At 43.6% G+C, this 15,207-nt stretch overlaps 1 pseudogene; it reads right to left on the reverse strand.

The window, feature by feature from the left end:
- Positions 1-4,334: 4,334 nt before the first annotated feature.
- Positions 4,335-9,456, reverse strand: LOC135555739 (neurogenic differentiation factor 2-like; annotated as a pseudogene).
- Positions 9,457-15,207: the final 5,751 nt, after the last annotated feature.

Genomic DNA, 15,207 nt, shown 5'->3' on the forward strand with positions numbered 1-15,207 from the left:
TTCAGTTTGTCAAGATAGCCAACATCGTTCCGGTAATTGTATTATCCGAAAGTGAGTGAAGGCACAATTTAGTCACTTCACAGCCACGTGTAAGGGAATGCATCAATGACCAGGAAGCCTAGACTTTGGTTTATTTCACGTCCTCTCGCGCACTGTCATCGCAGAATGAAACGCGCGAGTGAATTGTGCTCAGTGTTTGGTTTGAAACGAGAGAAAGGAATAGACTCGCCTAAAAAATAGCCCAGATGATTTTAGACACATATACTGTATAAGCAAACTCAAGTATTACTGAGATAAATGCACAGGATTGAGCCTAGGCTACATCAGACTAATTCCCATTTCATGCACCTGAAGATCTCCTGCGTGCAAAATAGCCTGCTTTTGGGATTAAGTAAAGTTGTCTATTTTTATAGGCTGATATCCGATGTAGTTATGTTCGTTTTATATTTGTATTTAGTCTATTTGTGTAAAATGTAGCTCAACTTTCAATTTAGATTGCTGTCCAAATGCCACACCAGTTTTACTCTAGCCTCTAATGCAAATGGATAACAATAAAACGGGCTACAAAATGAATTTTGTCCATATATATGTTGTTTTTTTATTATATTTTTAACAAGGTTGTTCTCAATTTATACTGTTGGCTGCGCTGGCCTACATTGCTGCCGGTCATCATCACTCCACGGCCCAAGTCCAGCTCCCTTTCTTCTGTGAGCAGGAGTGTTCTCAGCTAATCGCACCCTGGACATTTTGAGGAACATATGGGACCCGGGGCAGCGCTCCAAACCAAGCCGGGTGGCATCGTTTCATGCACAAGGGACGCGCGAGGGCAACTGCTGCCCCTTGCATTGTGCGTCTAGAAGGCTTGCCTCAAAATCACACGTGTGTGTTCAAAAATAATACAAATCAATGTCATTATTTTTTTCTTTTCTTCAGGTTATCATGGCATTGAATAAGCGTCATGAACAGTTCAAGAGTTGCGACGACAATAGTAGACCGCCCGAGCTGCCTGACAATGATCGTATTTGGGACTAGGCCTGTTGTCTCTTAAATTACATTTTATTTTCTCATTTCGATATTTACTTTACAGCACATGTCAATGTGTTTTTAATTATAGTTGATAGTCAGGAAGTAATCCCCTCCGTGAATTTAGTCGATGTCTTATATGCTCCATTAAATTTTGAGAGATAGTTGGCTATTATCTAGTGATGGAGACGTGTGAATTAAAATATATATATATTTAGGAATATGAATGTTTTACTGTTGTTAATGTGCTTATGCTAAAAACTGAAACGTATAAATATTTGAGTGCAGTCATCAATACCAAAAGCATTAGACAGTGCGGGAGGCCATTCAACTAGTTGATAGTCAATTTTGAAAAGCATGTTTGCACATTCAAAGACACGTTCATTCAGTGCATTTTACTCAAAATCCCACAATGTAGCTCATAAGAATGCACCATATACATTTTTAAGGTGTAAAATCAAATAAGGTTAGTGTGAAGATTCATTAAAAACAAATAATTTCAGTTGAAACAATAAGCCTACTGTATTTTATGACAAACAAAAATCGACGAAAAAAGTTTTGCATCAAGGGAATACAATTTCAATTTAAGGGATTTATTGGCATGGGAAACATATGTTAACATTGCCAAAGCAAGTGAACTAAATAATAAACAAAACAAATTAACAGTAAACATTACACTCACAAAAGTTCAAAAATAAAAAAAACACATTTCAAATGTCACATTATCGGCAAATAGTTAAATTACAAAAGGGAAAATATATAAACTTAAATATGGGTGGTATTTACAATGGTGTTTGTTCTTGACTGGTTGCCATTTTCTCGTGACAACAGGTCAAATGTTGCTGCCGTGATGGCACAATGTGGTATTTCACCCAGTATATATGGGAGTTCATCAAAATTGGGCATGTTTTCTAATTCTTTGTGTAATCTGAGCGATATATGTGTCTCTAATATGGCCATACATTTGGCAGGAAGTTAGGAAGTGCAGCTCAGTTTACACCTTATTTTGTGGTCAGTGTGCACATAGCCTGTCTTCTCCTGAGAGCCAGGGATGCCTACAGCAGCCTTTTTCAATAGTCGTTACATAGTCAAAGCTTTCCTTAAGTTTGGGTCAGTCTAGTTTACTCAGTTTTTTTTGTTAATTCTTTCCAAAGTGTCATAATTATATTTTTGTTTTCTCGTGATTTGGTTGGTTCTAATTGTGTTGCTGTCCTGGGGCTCTGTGGGGTCTGTTTGTGTTTGTGAACAGAGCCCCAGGACCAGCTTGCTTAGGGGACTCTTCTCCAGGTTAATCTCTCTGTAGGTGATGGTTTTGTTATGGAAGGTTTGGGAATCGCTTCCTTTTACGTGGTTGTAGAATTTAAAGGTTCTTTTCTGGATTTTGATAATTAGCGGGTATCGGCCTAATTCTACTCTGCATACATTATCTGATGTTTTACGTTGTACATGGAGGATATTTTTGCAGAGTTCTCTCTCAATTCAACGGGCTTTATTGGCATGGCAAACATATGTTAACATTGTCAAAGCAAGTGAAATAGATAATAAACAAAAGTGAAATTAACAATATCAAATGAACAGTAAACATTGCACTCACAAAAGTCCTTCTCTATCTCTCTCTTTCTTTTTCGGTGTGTGTGAAAGTTATGGATGTTATGATGTCCTGCTTAGTCCATCCGGGTAGGCTTTCTCTGTGGAGAAATAAAGGTGGGGTTGAATAAATGCGCTGTGGCAAATCCATTACTTTCTTTTGCTTGTTCCCAAAACATTCCAACATGGAGTACATGGGCTGTATTAAGGTCCTCGGCTGCCCGAAGTATTTCAGCCTCTTTCCAATGCTGTGTTTTGATTACAAATTATATCCTTTACTAGTTTGGAATCCCGTATGTTTCGTGCTTTTTTGGGCCACAATTTTCAATAATTTAATGTCAATGAATAGGGCTTTAGTCGCCTGTATTTCTTCCGCCTTTCAAAAATAATATAATATACATATACACCGCCCATTTGCCTCTATCCCGTGCATTGTGACTCTTGTGTCCGTTTGAGTCAAGTTTACCTTTGATGCCAAGAATATTCTGGCATGCGCTCAAAGGGAGCAGGCTGCTGCTTGTATGCACAAACGCAAAAGAAGCCCGAAAAACACACAAACGCATGATCTAGAGCCGGGATGGGCACCATTGATCATCAGACTGCATAACTGCAAAGATTTGTCTTGGAAAATATGTAGAATTGCCGCAAACTTGCTTTAAAATGGCAACATTTTCTCTTACCCCCCTGGCAAAATGTGTAACATTTCAGGAAATGAACTGTAAAACGTAAAGTTTTTCTCTAAGCTGTAAAGTCGGGTGCTAAAATGTATTGCTCGCAAGGTGGGAGGGTCCCCAAAAGACTTGAACCGGCTCTGACTGCATCTGGGTTTGGAGGTGGGTATGCAGACCCGCGAGCCACTGCGGCCCCCCATGATGAGTTCCTATGTTTTGTGACCCCACCCACATCAAAGTTGCACACCCCTGATCTAGAAGTTAGTTGTCATAGCAGTCCCTCCCTTTAAAGAAATAAGTTAGGCTTATAACGGTTCCCATATCATTTGACCATCCTAGAAATCCCCGAAAGCTTCAGACAGGCCCTTGGTAACTGTTAGGGATTTTGGCTCGCCTGCAGATCCGGAGGCCGTTTCCCAATCTGTCCAGATCCTGCTGTTCAACTCATTAGAGTCCATTGCAGGGCTTCTTTGTTGACACATTTGTCTTTGTAATATGTTCGTTGTGTTCTGGAAAGATGGTGTTGGCCTGTTGATTAGATCCTATAATGCCCGTTCTTTCCTCCATGCCTAATCATTAGGAATGCTAGCATCTCCCACAGTGGAAGTCTTTCGAAAATGGTTTCGAACTCATTCTGCAACTCTTTTTTTGTAGGCTTAATTGAAGAATGGGATTTACAGCAACGTATTGATATGTCTGCTATATTAAACCATTGGATATATAGCCGGTCGAACCTGTTAGAGTCACATGTCAAGTGATGCTACTTCTTGTAATCGGTCAACGCACATACCGAAAGCTTGAGCGATATGGGGATGTTAAATAGTAAACCCATTATTTTCCAGGCCACACTGCGTCCTCTTTTCGTAGAGCATTTCCAATGATAAGAATAATCACAGGAAGAATATAATACAGTCCTTACGTAGTTGATTATTATGCTGATAATTTAATCTGCTAGCCAGAATATGCTTGTTTTACACTATGTAATGGATAAAATTCAACGAGAAAAGATGATATAGATGGATATAGGTTTCAAATGAAATGATGTAGCGCCAGTTCATGTATTATCATTTTATTTTACCACACACACATTGTTTAAATACAAAGTTTCAACTTTCACTTTCAATGAAAAATGCAACACATGTTGACGACTCTGGGGACCCTTAGTGGAAATATTTGCATTGATTAGTTATTATAGGCAAAATTATGCATTAAATAAAACTGTTTGTAAATAATAATAACAATAATAGTAATAATCATGTTATTTCAGTGCAATATATCGACCTTCTGATATAACTTCGACTATTTCGAAATTGAGTGCTAAATCCTGGCCCTTACACTTTTAGAAATAGTCCTATTCAACAAGTCAATGTGCTCGATTGATTTAGAAAGTTACTTGACTTGCCATATTTGTTCCTGTGGCATGACATGAAATATTGTGTTTAGCATATTTTAATGTCGGCCTGTCCCATTTTCCGTCCAGTCACTGACAGTATTGTAGATGTATAAAGGCCAGTAGATGTATAAAGGCTAAGGCTATTGGCTTACATTAAACCATTTTCGATTGCATTTTAATGCAATCTAAAATCTAGTGCAAACTTGCAAATCCATGAAAGGTAGCCTCATCTAATGAACGTGAACACCATCGAATCGTTTACATTACAAAGACTTGACCAGCCGGAACCGGTAGCATGAGCCCATATCTGCTTCTTTAGAATCGTTCATTTCAAATGTTGGCTTTAGCCTTATAGGCCTACTCTGCCAAGTATTGTTTGCTTTTCCTTTGCTTTTCCTTATCCATTGGTGGTATTCTAGGGATCGAACATTGTATTCTCTGTGTCATTATGGTGACTTGAATCCATGTCCCTCAATAACAAAAATAGACGTCAAGCAATTCCCCAACCGTGTGTGTTATGGTAAGTCAGAATAGGGGCTGAGAAGCAATGAAAGTATATTGTTGAGAAAATGTAAATGAATGATTTAATGTACACTATTTTAGATATAGCCTATAGTTGGTCCTTGTATACTCGTTTGGCGTAGGCTATTTCTTGCATAGATGTGAAATGTGTTTAATGTTCTGACATAACTGTTGCCAATTGCCGACATTTAAAAAATATATATCTTCCTATCTCTGCGACATGCTTGCTTTTAAGTGCACTGCTTGCTTCTTAATTGAATCCTCTATTTTCATATTAGGCTATTATTTCCAAATTAGTTACAGCATCATCGGTTGTTACAATGTTATAAACGTGACTATGCGGTTGCATTTTAACTCTGTTCATCTAGCAATTTCAATAATAACCCATACGTCAATCACCGTTAAATCTGTACACATTCCATTTCAAATGCAACATTTTCACAGCATCCCATCGTCACAGAATAGAAACAAAATAAATACAATTATATAAAAGGACAGAAAAACAATAAATAAAACGCTGTTTCCGCAATGATCAGTGTCTGGTGTCATAGTCCTTTGAGACTAAGTATTAGGGTAGGGGCTGGGGGGTGACCGTGCACGCTCCTTGCCAAAGGTGGGCAACTAATTGATTGTTGATTGCAAGAAGACTCCCACGCATGGCAATATTACTGCCGTTTCAGTTGTGGAAAAACGCATTGAGTTCATCGTATACGGGGACGGGGGCCCTTTCGTGGTGCAGGTGCATGTCGTGGTAAGGCGATACGTTTTCAGAGTGGATGCTGCTCCGCACACCTGAAGAACCGTATATGTGGCCAGCTGTGGGGCGAGAGCCGGCCAGGCCGGAGTAATGCATAGAGTAATGGTAGCCTTTCTCGGCTACCTCGGGGGACGTAGTGCCCTGGTGCTTCAGAGAAAAGTTGCCATTGATGCACACGGGAGGGGAGATGGGCCCCTCATACTCTGGGCTGTTGTATTCTGGAGATCCACTGCCACCGTACAGTGAATCGTAGGCTGAGCAGTACCCTTGTGTCCGTAAGGGATGCGAGTTGGAACCAGACTGATACTGAGGGCTGGAGAGGCGGGAGCACTGGTAGGGGTAAGGATGCATGGAGAAGGAGTTGGAGCTGGGATAGCGTCCCCCCTCCGGACACTGCTCCGTTAGGAAGTTTCGGGAGTTGAGCTGCAGACAACCCGCAACCAGGTTGGTCGTGGGTTGGGACAATCCTTTACACAGCGTCTGCACGTAGGACACAATATCAGGCTTCTTCCCGGAACGCAGGATCTCAGAGAGGGCCCAGATATAGTTCTTGGCCAAACGGAGAGTCTCGATTTTGGAGAGCTTTTGCGTTTTGGAGTAACAGGGCACGACTTTGCGCAGATTGTCGAGCGCAGAGTTCAGATCGTGCATGCGCGTCCTCTCCCGTGAGTTTGCCTTCTGACGACGCAACTTGGAGCGCTCGATACGGGCAGGTGTCATTTTACGCTTCTTAGGGCCCCGTTTTTTGGGCCCGTCCCCCTCTGCACCGTCCTCCCCTTCGTCCTCATCCGCCTCGTCGTCGTCCTCGTCTTCACCGCCGATCTCAGAATGTGCCCGGCTGCTTCTCAGGTCCGGGACATCCATGTCGTCATCGCCCACGCGGCAGTGATCTTCATCATCCTTGGTCTTCGAGTCCTCGCTCTCGCTGTCCTCTGCCCAGGCCGAATACTTATGCATGTCGGGAAGCAGCGACGGGTCACTGAACAGCCTAGTCAACATTGCGGCACTGAAAGAAATAAAGGACGTTGTGTGAGGACATTTCAAATCAGAAAAGGGCTAAAGGTAAAAATAATAATGTAATGAAATGCATTCAACAACAATGGGATAATACTAGAATGTGGATTAATATCTCTTCATGATAAAGGAAGAGGACATGAATAGCCTAATAAGACTGAAATTATACGTGTTGGGAGGAACTAAAACAGCATGCCATCGGAAACATTTCAGTGAACACCCGGGTCTATCGCCCAACCAGTCCCCTATTTAATTCCCTGCTGTCGTCCATGTGCTCCCTCTTGCCCTCGCGCAGCGGGTCTCAACAGCAGAGGCCACATTACAGACCCGTGTGGCGCGCTGTGAAGCAACGTGCCCCTACTTTCACCCCCCCTCCCCTCCCCTCCCGACGCCCACATACTTCTGGCTACATTCCAGCACTATTCCACCGCACTACCCACCTCCACAAAAAGCATGGCAAGAGGATATGTACAATGTCTCTACCTCGGTGTTGATCATCGTGTCAGAAGATAACAAAATATTGTGTGTGGATATCGGAAATTATTTGAATTAATAGGCTATCGTATTTTTTGTCAAATGTGACATTGAGATGACTTCTACCACACCTGCAGAGCCGCTGTTGTCTTATCACGCTCAACCTTATATCCTACCAGAGAGCCCTATAGGATAACATGGGTTAATATTATCCACAAAGATCCATTTTGATTGCCAATAAATAATTCTAATGATAATAATAATATTAATAATAATGTACATTGTTATTATGACACTCAATAACGATTTAATGTGTAAATATCTTACCCAAACGCCAATTAGAATATCATCCAAATATTATAATCCAAAAATGCGAAGTTGATTGAGCCAGGCCTTTTTCAAAATGGCATCAATTATCACCAATGATCAATTATTATTTTGAATGTAAATAGCCAGTGCGAAGATATGATAGATGGACTGTTTAAACCATCTCAAACCAGTAACATAATTGTCACCCTAAATCACTGTAAATCTCTTGTATCTCTGGTTGGCTGGATAACTGTGGTTGGGCTACGTGATGTTGTGTGGACCCAAAGTCAACCAGGAGGAATACGGTGCTAATTATCTAGAGGGTGTGCCAGAGGCAAAATCTCGTTTGGAAATTTCAGGCTCAGGAGATTTGCTCATTAAAAAAAAACAAAAAAAAAACGTTTAATTAACAGACCATGTAGACTACCTTACCAGAAAAATATTTCACACATAATTCAGTATGCACGACTGAGCGATTCCAAACCACTTTTAGTTGGAAAGGTTTGCAATTACAGATGGAAATTGATTGTATCCTTTTAGCAGTCGTTAAATATATATCAAAAATGCATTTCAGAAAACAGATTTGTATTTTCTTTAAAGTTGCAACAACAATCTCATCTTGCATGGCCTGTGCTTGTGTGATTTAGGGGAGATGATATCGATGTATTTGGAATGTAAAAGGTTGTGCTGTTGATAGAATAATTATGGATGATACAACTACACAAATAAATAATGTCCGTATTAGCCTACTGTACATTCACTTTCAATAACGCCCCACCCACCCTTTCCTTTTCTCCAAGATGAACACTAAGATAAAATCATCGATAAATCTTCTCTCTAAGCCATGAGATGCAGAAATAATTAGCTGACGGTGAAGAATAATTCTGCCTCCCCTCTCTCTCCCTATGTATCTCTCTTTCTCTTCATCTCTCTGTTTCCATGGGTCCATGGAAACAGGTTTTATTTTGTATTTTTCACTAATCAAATTAATGCCTTAATTATACTGTCTGACTATAGAATTTAATAAAATTCAGGAGGAAGATTGTTGCAATTTTTTCGATTGTCCGCAGAGATAGACGGTAAACTAGAGCTTGTCTTTGTGTATTGCTTTTTTCTGAAGTAAATAAGCATGGAATACCGTATTGCACTCCTAGCCTATAATTAACACACAGAATGGAGGTCCGCGCTGTTAAAAGTTGAAGGACAAATGGAGCATAACATCGTGCCAAACGAAGAACCAGAGCTACACCATAATCCAAATGTTCAAACATGGCATATAGCTGAGTGAACTCAAAACAGACGTTTACAGGAGGCACAAACATCCACCAAAAAAAAAACGGTCACGAATTAACCTTGCATTATTAATCTATATTTATTAAATTAATTACTTTCCATATTGGGAAGGTCACTCGTCGATTTGTTTACACTCCAACTTACCTCAGCGGGAGCTCTTGAAGGGGTGGAAAGCGCGTGAGTTCAGACCATCTTCTGGGACCGCGAGCAAACGCTCCTATAGGTGCGGCAGGGTGCTTTCAGTGTGCTATCCGCGCGCGCGCTCGGAGACTGTGGCATCGCTACCAGGCAGGGTTACATACCAGCTATGATGCCAGGCCATATGGTTGGCACGTCACTGGCAAGAACCATCACATGAGAGCCGGTGATTGACATGCGCCCGCATTCGGAGAGATTGTCTTCCCGAGGGAAGAGGGCCCCGCCATCTGTCACTGCGCTCGCGCTCACACAGCCAGAAAAAGAGAGAAACTGAGACGGAGGCAATACGAGTGAAAGAGAGGAAACAGAAAAGTGGGCGAACAAAAATGTTTGTTGTAGACAACGGATATTATTAGTGTATTTGCCTTTATTTTTTATTTTTGTACATTTAACCTAAGGGTTAAGTTAAACGATAGCATGCATAAAACAACGGTGCTCAAGGAGAGGGGGTTGGGGTGCATTTGCAGACCTAGGAACAGAAGGGGATATTGTTCATCTATTTATTTACCTAATTGAATGGCATTAGAGTGATCTATTCAGGGGGGGAAATAATCCAAACAAATAGCATTGCGCGCAGACTCTACGGGCAGAATGATCAATGACACTCATCTTCAATAAAGACAGACAGACAGACAGATAAATATAGGCTATTGAGACCCTATTGATTGTTTGTTATTTATAGGTGCTCGTGAGACGAGATCAGAGATTAGACGTGAGCAAGGGTAGGAGGGATGACGAGGTTGTTTGAGCGCTGGTGTTTTCAGAGTGAGACGCTGAGGGTGGCCTGGGGGGCGAGCGAGCTCCAGTCCTCCTGCACAGCAACAACGATGGGGCCCAGGTGTGCGACCCCACCAGGGACAGGATAAGGGCGGGGATCGGTGAGGGAGGGGGCCAGGGGTTGGTTGGAGCTGGCATCTGTGCGGTTGCCCAGAGTGGGAGGAGCGTTGGCACACTAACCAAATCAATGGCGTTATAAATAAGAGAGGTGCAAGCCTGCGAATTCCTGCTTTTCTCTTCCCCACTTCTTGTGTCATTGGTATCTCTGAGTTATCTCTATTCCAAGTTCCAACTCCAATATCTCACCATTAGGCAGGCATTAGTGAATTTAATCTGGAAAACGAGCTCTGTGACCATCAGGTCCAAGTTGGCATGCATGTGTCTGTCCATTGGCACAGCAATGACACACCATTGAGAGGTGGGAAAAGGGAGATTTTGAAGCAAGAAAATAGCACCATGGGTTCATGTCCTTGGACCAGGTTCTCCTTCAACTCTCCAGAGATCCCAGTTGACACCCACCAGGGAGGGTCACCTGTGGGGTCAGCAGTAGTGTGGCAACAGCTGTGGCTACGGAGGTCATGATTCTGCACGTTCGATAATGTGTCCCATCCAGTCCCTGACGGGCTGAGAGAGAGGATGGCATCCTGGCACCACTCCAAAGGTGGGGGATGGAAGGCATCACGTCATCACGCCCTGCTGCCAGCCAAAACGGTGCCCTACCTCAGCAGCACTAGTTAGGCGGGAATGGAGGGCGCTGGGCACGGGTTGCCTTACCCGTGCGTTTCAACAAGTCCCAATCGTCCTTCAAATCACCTTGCCAAAAGAAATGGCAAATGTCAACAGCATCGTTTTAGCCAATGACAGGCTCAAGGAGACAACAAACATGGTGGCTGTAAACTGGTATTAGAATACTGGGAAGAGTTTATGCAAAATAATGTGTTCGTGTGTATGGATTTTGTCAGATCAAATCAAATCAAATTTTATTGGTCACATACACATGGTTAGCAGATGTTATTGCGAGTGTAGTGAAATGCTTGTGCTTGTAGTTCCGACAGTGCAGCAATATCTAAAATATAATCTAACAATTCCACAACAACTACCTAATGCACACAAATCTAAGTAAAGGAATGGAATAAGAATATATACATATAAATATTTGGATGAGCAATGACAGAGTGGCATAGGCAAGATGCAATAGATGGTATAAAATACAGTATATACATATGAGATGAGTAATGCAAGATATGTACATATTATTAAAGTGGCATTATTAAAGTGACTAGTGATCGATTTATTAAAGTGGCCAATGATGTAGGCAGCAGCCTCTCTGTGTTAGTGATGGCTGTTTAACAGTCTGATGGTCTTGAGATATTAGCTTTTTTTCAGTCTCTCTGTCCCAGTTTTGATGCACCTGTACTGACCTCGCCTTCTGGATGGTAGCGGGGTGAACAGCCAGTGGCTTGGATGGTTGTCGTCCTTGATGGTCTTTTTGACCTTCCTGTAACATCGTGTGCATAGGTGTCCTGGAGGGTAGGTAGTTTGTCCCCGGTGATGCGTTATGCAGACCACACCACCCTCTGGAGAGAGCCTTGTGGTTGTGGGTGGGGCTGTTGCCGTATCAGGCAGTGATACATCCCGACAGGATGCTCTTAATTGTGCATCTGTAAAAGTTTGTGAGGGTTTTAGGTGACAAGCCACATTTCTTCAGCCTCTTGAGGTTGAAGAGGCGCTGTTGCGCCTTATTCACCACACTGTCTGTGTAGGTGGACCATGTCAGTTTGTCCATGATGTGTATTCTGAGGAACTTAAAAGTTTCCAGCTTCTCCACTGCTGTCTCATCGATGAGGATAGGGGGGTGCTCCCTCTGCTGTTTCCTGAAGTCCACGATCTTCTCCTTTTGCTTTGTTGATGTTGAGTGAGAGATTGTTTTCCTGACACCACCTCCTCCCTGTAGGCTGTCTCGTCGTTGTTGGTGATCAAGCCTATTACTCTTGTGTTGTCTACAAACTTGATGATTGAGTTGGAGGCGTGCATGGCCACGCAGCCATGGGTGAACAGGGAGTACAGGAGGGGGCTGAGCACACACCCTTGTGGGGCCACAGTGTTGTGGATCAGCGAAGTGGAGATGTTGTTTCCTACCTTCACCACCTGGGGGTGGCCCATTAGGAAGTCCAGGACCCAATTGCAGAGGGTGTGGTTGAGACCCAGGGCCTCAAGCTTAATGATGAGCTTGGAGGGTACTCTGGTGTTGAATGCTGAGCTATGAACAGCATTCTTACATAGGTATTCCTCTTGTCCAGATAGGATAGGGCAGTGTGCAGTGTGATGGCGATTGCATCGTCTGTGGACCTATTGGGGCGGTAAGAAAATTGATGTTGGTCTAGGGTGACAGGTAGGGTGGAGGTGATATGATCCTTGACTTGTATCTCAAAGCACTTCATGATGATAGAAGTGAGTACTACAAGGCGATAGTCCTTTAGTCCAGTTACCTTTGCCTTCCTGGGTACAGGAACAATGGTGGCCATCTTGAACTGGGGGACAGCAGACTGGGATAGGGAGAGATTGAATATGTGCATAAACACATCAGCCAGCTGATCTGCGCATGCTCTGAGAACGCAGCTAGGGATTCCGCCTGGGCCGGCTGCCTTGCGAGGGTTAACACGTTTAAATGTTGTACTCACGTTGGCCACGGAGAAGGAGAGCCCACAGTCCTTGGTAGCGGGCCGCGTCAGTGTCCTCAAACCGGGCAAAGGAGGTGTTTAGTTTGTCTGGAAGCAAGACGTCGGTGTCCACGACGTGGTTGGTTTTCCTTTTGTAGTCCGTGATTGTCTGTAGACCCTGCCACATACGTCTCGTGTCTGAGCCGTTGAATTCCACTTTGTCTCTGTACTGACATTTCCCTTGTTTGATTGCCTTACAGAGGGAATAACTACACTGTTTGTATTCGGCCATATTCCCAGTCACCTTTCCATGGTTAAATGCAGTGGTGCGAGCTTATGAACCACCTGGGTGTTATCATTGTCTGTTGACGACCACCCAATATATACTATAATTTAGAGACACTTCAATGGGTGTTTGCTCTATAAAGGTGTGGTCCTTTAAGTGTAGTCCTTTAGTTGTAGTCCTTTAGGTGCAACACTCACATGTACTTCAACACTGTGACTCTCATTGGCTGCATTGTATTGGTTTGTCAGATTATCTACCATGGGGTGTCAAAGTCTTTTCGCCACACCCCTGTACCTGTCACCTCCCAGCGTCCCACACTACCACGATTCTGACCAGGTTACACGTATTTCACTTTTCTGTCTGTGATGCAACTCCTACACTGCAACCTCCATGCACGCACGCACGCACTCACTCACTCACTCTCACACACACACACACACACACACACACACACACACACACACACACACACACACACACACACACACACACACACACACACACACACACACACACACACACACACACCCTCCCCCGCCAGACTCCCAGACCCCATCTGCACTCTCCTCTCTCCAGCCTCCTAATTGCATATGCACAAATGCAAATGCCTATTAATTAATTACTTGACTAATTAGTGCAGTGGTATTAGAGAGCGATAAATCAAGTGGAGATGGGGCCGAGGATGAAGGGGCAGGAGGAGGTCTGTGTGCAGCCAGCATCCACAATGAACACACACCAGGGGGAGTGCTGCTACTGCTCATCTGTGTTTATGTGCGCGCGCGCGTGCGTGTGTGTGTGTGTGTTTCTGTGTGCCCATAAGAGTGTGTGTGCACTGGAGCTTCCTAAAAATCATTAAAAGACTGAGGAAGTGAAGAGAAAAGAGCGAGTTTATGAATACAGAGTTTGTGGTTCAGCTCATGTATCAGTTTTGACGCTAATGGTAATGTAGCCTAGTTGAGAGGCATACAACAAACCTGGCAGCCCTGGCAGCTCTGTCTGTGTTTGTGTGTTTGTAGGTCTGCCAGGACACATCATAGGTGCCCATAGAGATCTCCAGTCTGAAATATTCATCCCTGTGCGCTCACCGCTCACCAAGACAGTGTGGTCCTAATTGCAGCATCAGACAGCTCCACCTCTCTCTCTCTCTGTGCTGCCTGGTTCTGGCTGCCGTGGATACCAGCCGCATTTGTCTGTGTGTGGGTCCATGTGTGTCTGTATGGAGGTGGCGAAAGGTACTCACATTACGTTGTGCTTTGCTTACGTGTCTGTCTGTCTGTCTGTCTGTCTGTCTGTCTGTCTGTCTGTCTGTCTGTCTGTCTGTCTGTCTCTGACTGACTGTGTGCGTGGCTCAGGGATTCTTCATCAGTTCCTGTGCCAGACCATGCCCGGCCAAGCTGAACCATCTTATGGGATTTCTGCCTTTTAATTATAGTAACGATAGAGGATTAATTGTGGCAGTGGAAACAAGGGCCCATAGATTATTGATGATATGTGTGAGGGGCTTGGGTGTGTAGAGGGAGGGAGGGAGGGAGAAAGAGAGAGAATGGGAGAGAGAAAAAGAGGAGAGAGAGAGAGAAAGTGAGAAGGAGAGGGAGAGAGAGGTAGGTAGAGAGAGAGAGAGGGAGAGAGAAAAAGAGAAGGAGAGAGGGACAGAAAGAGGGAGAGAGCGAGAGTGCGAGAGAGAGAGAGCGCTAAATAAATCACTGCCTTTAGTCACAGCCACCTCCTCTCCTCTGTCATAATGTCCACCGCCTGCTACAGTACCATGTCTAGATGTCAGTGTCGGGGGTTTATTCAAATGATCAAATATGAGGCAAAAGCGACATCTGTAGGATATTAAGTGACACTGCATCCTGGCATGGTTTCTGTTTGTTTCATTGCTGCATCTCCTTTTGTACCAGTAGATGGTGGACTTTGGACACAAAGTGTTCCTGCCGTGGATCTTTTCATCACTTCTTCCCCCTGCCTCGTCTGTAATCCACCTCTCACAGAGGACCTGGTCCTTGTCAACATGTGCTTTGTGATTCTCCCTTTTCCCCTATTCTGTTCCTCTCGCTCTCCCTCTTTCTCCGTCTCCCAGGGATTATCCCATCATTCGGTTGTGCCTGTTGTCCTAACACATTCCAGATGGATATTGGTCCAGGCCAGAGCCAGAGCGCTCACTTTCTCAGTATGTTCAGTGTCTGGCTTTGTCATCATAATAGTCCTTATGGTACAATAATCTCTTTCTCTCTCTCTCTCTC

This window comes from Oncorhynchus masou, chromosome 15, assembly GCF_036934945.1.
Source record: "Oncorhynchus masou masou isolate Uvic2021 chromosome 15, UVic_Omas_1.1, whole genome shotgun sequence".
Classification (NCBI taxonomy): Eukaryota; Metazoa; Chordata; class Actinopteri; order Salmoniformes; family Salmonidae; genus Oncorhynchus; species Oncorhynchus masou.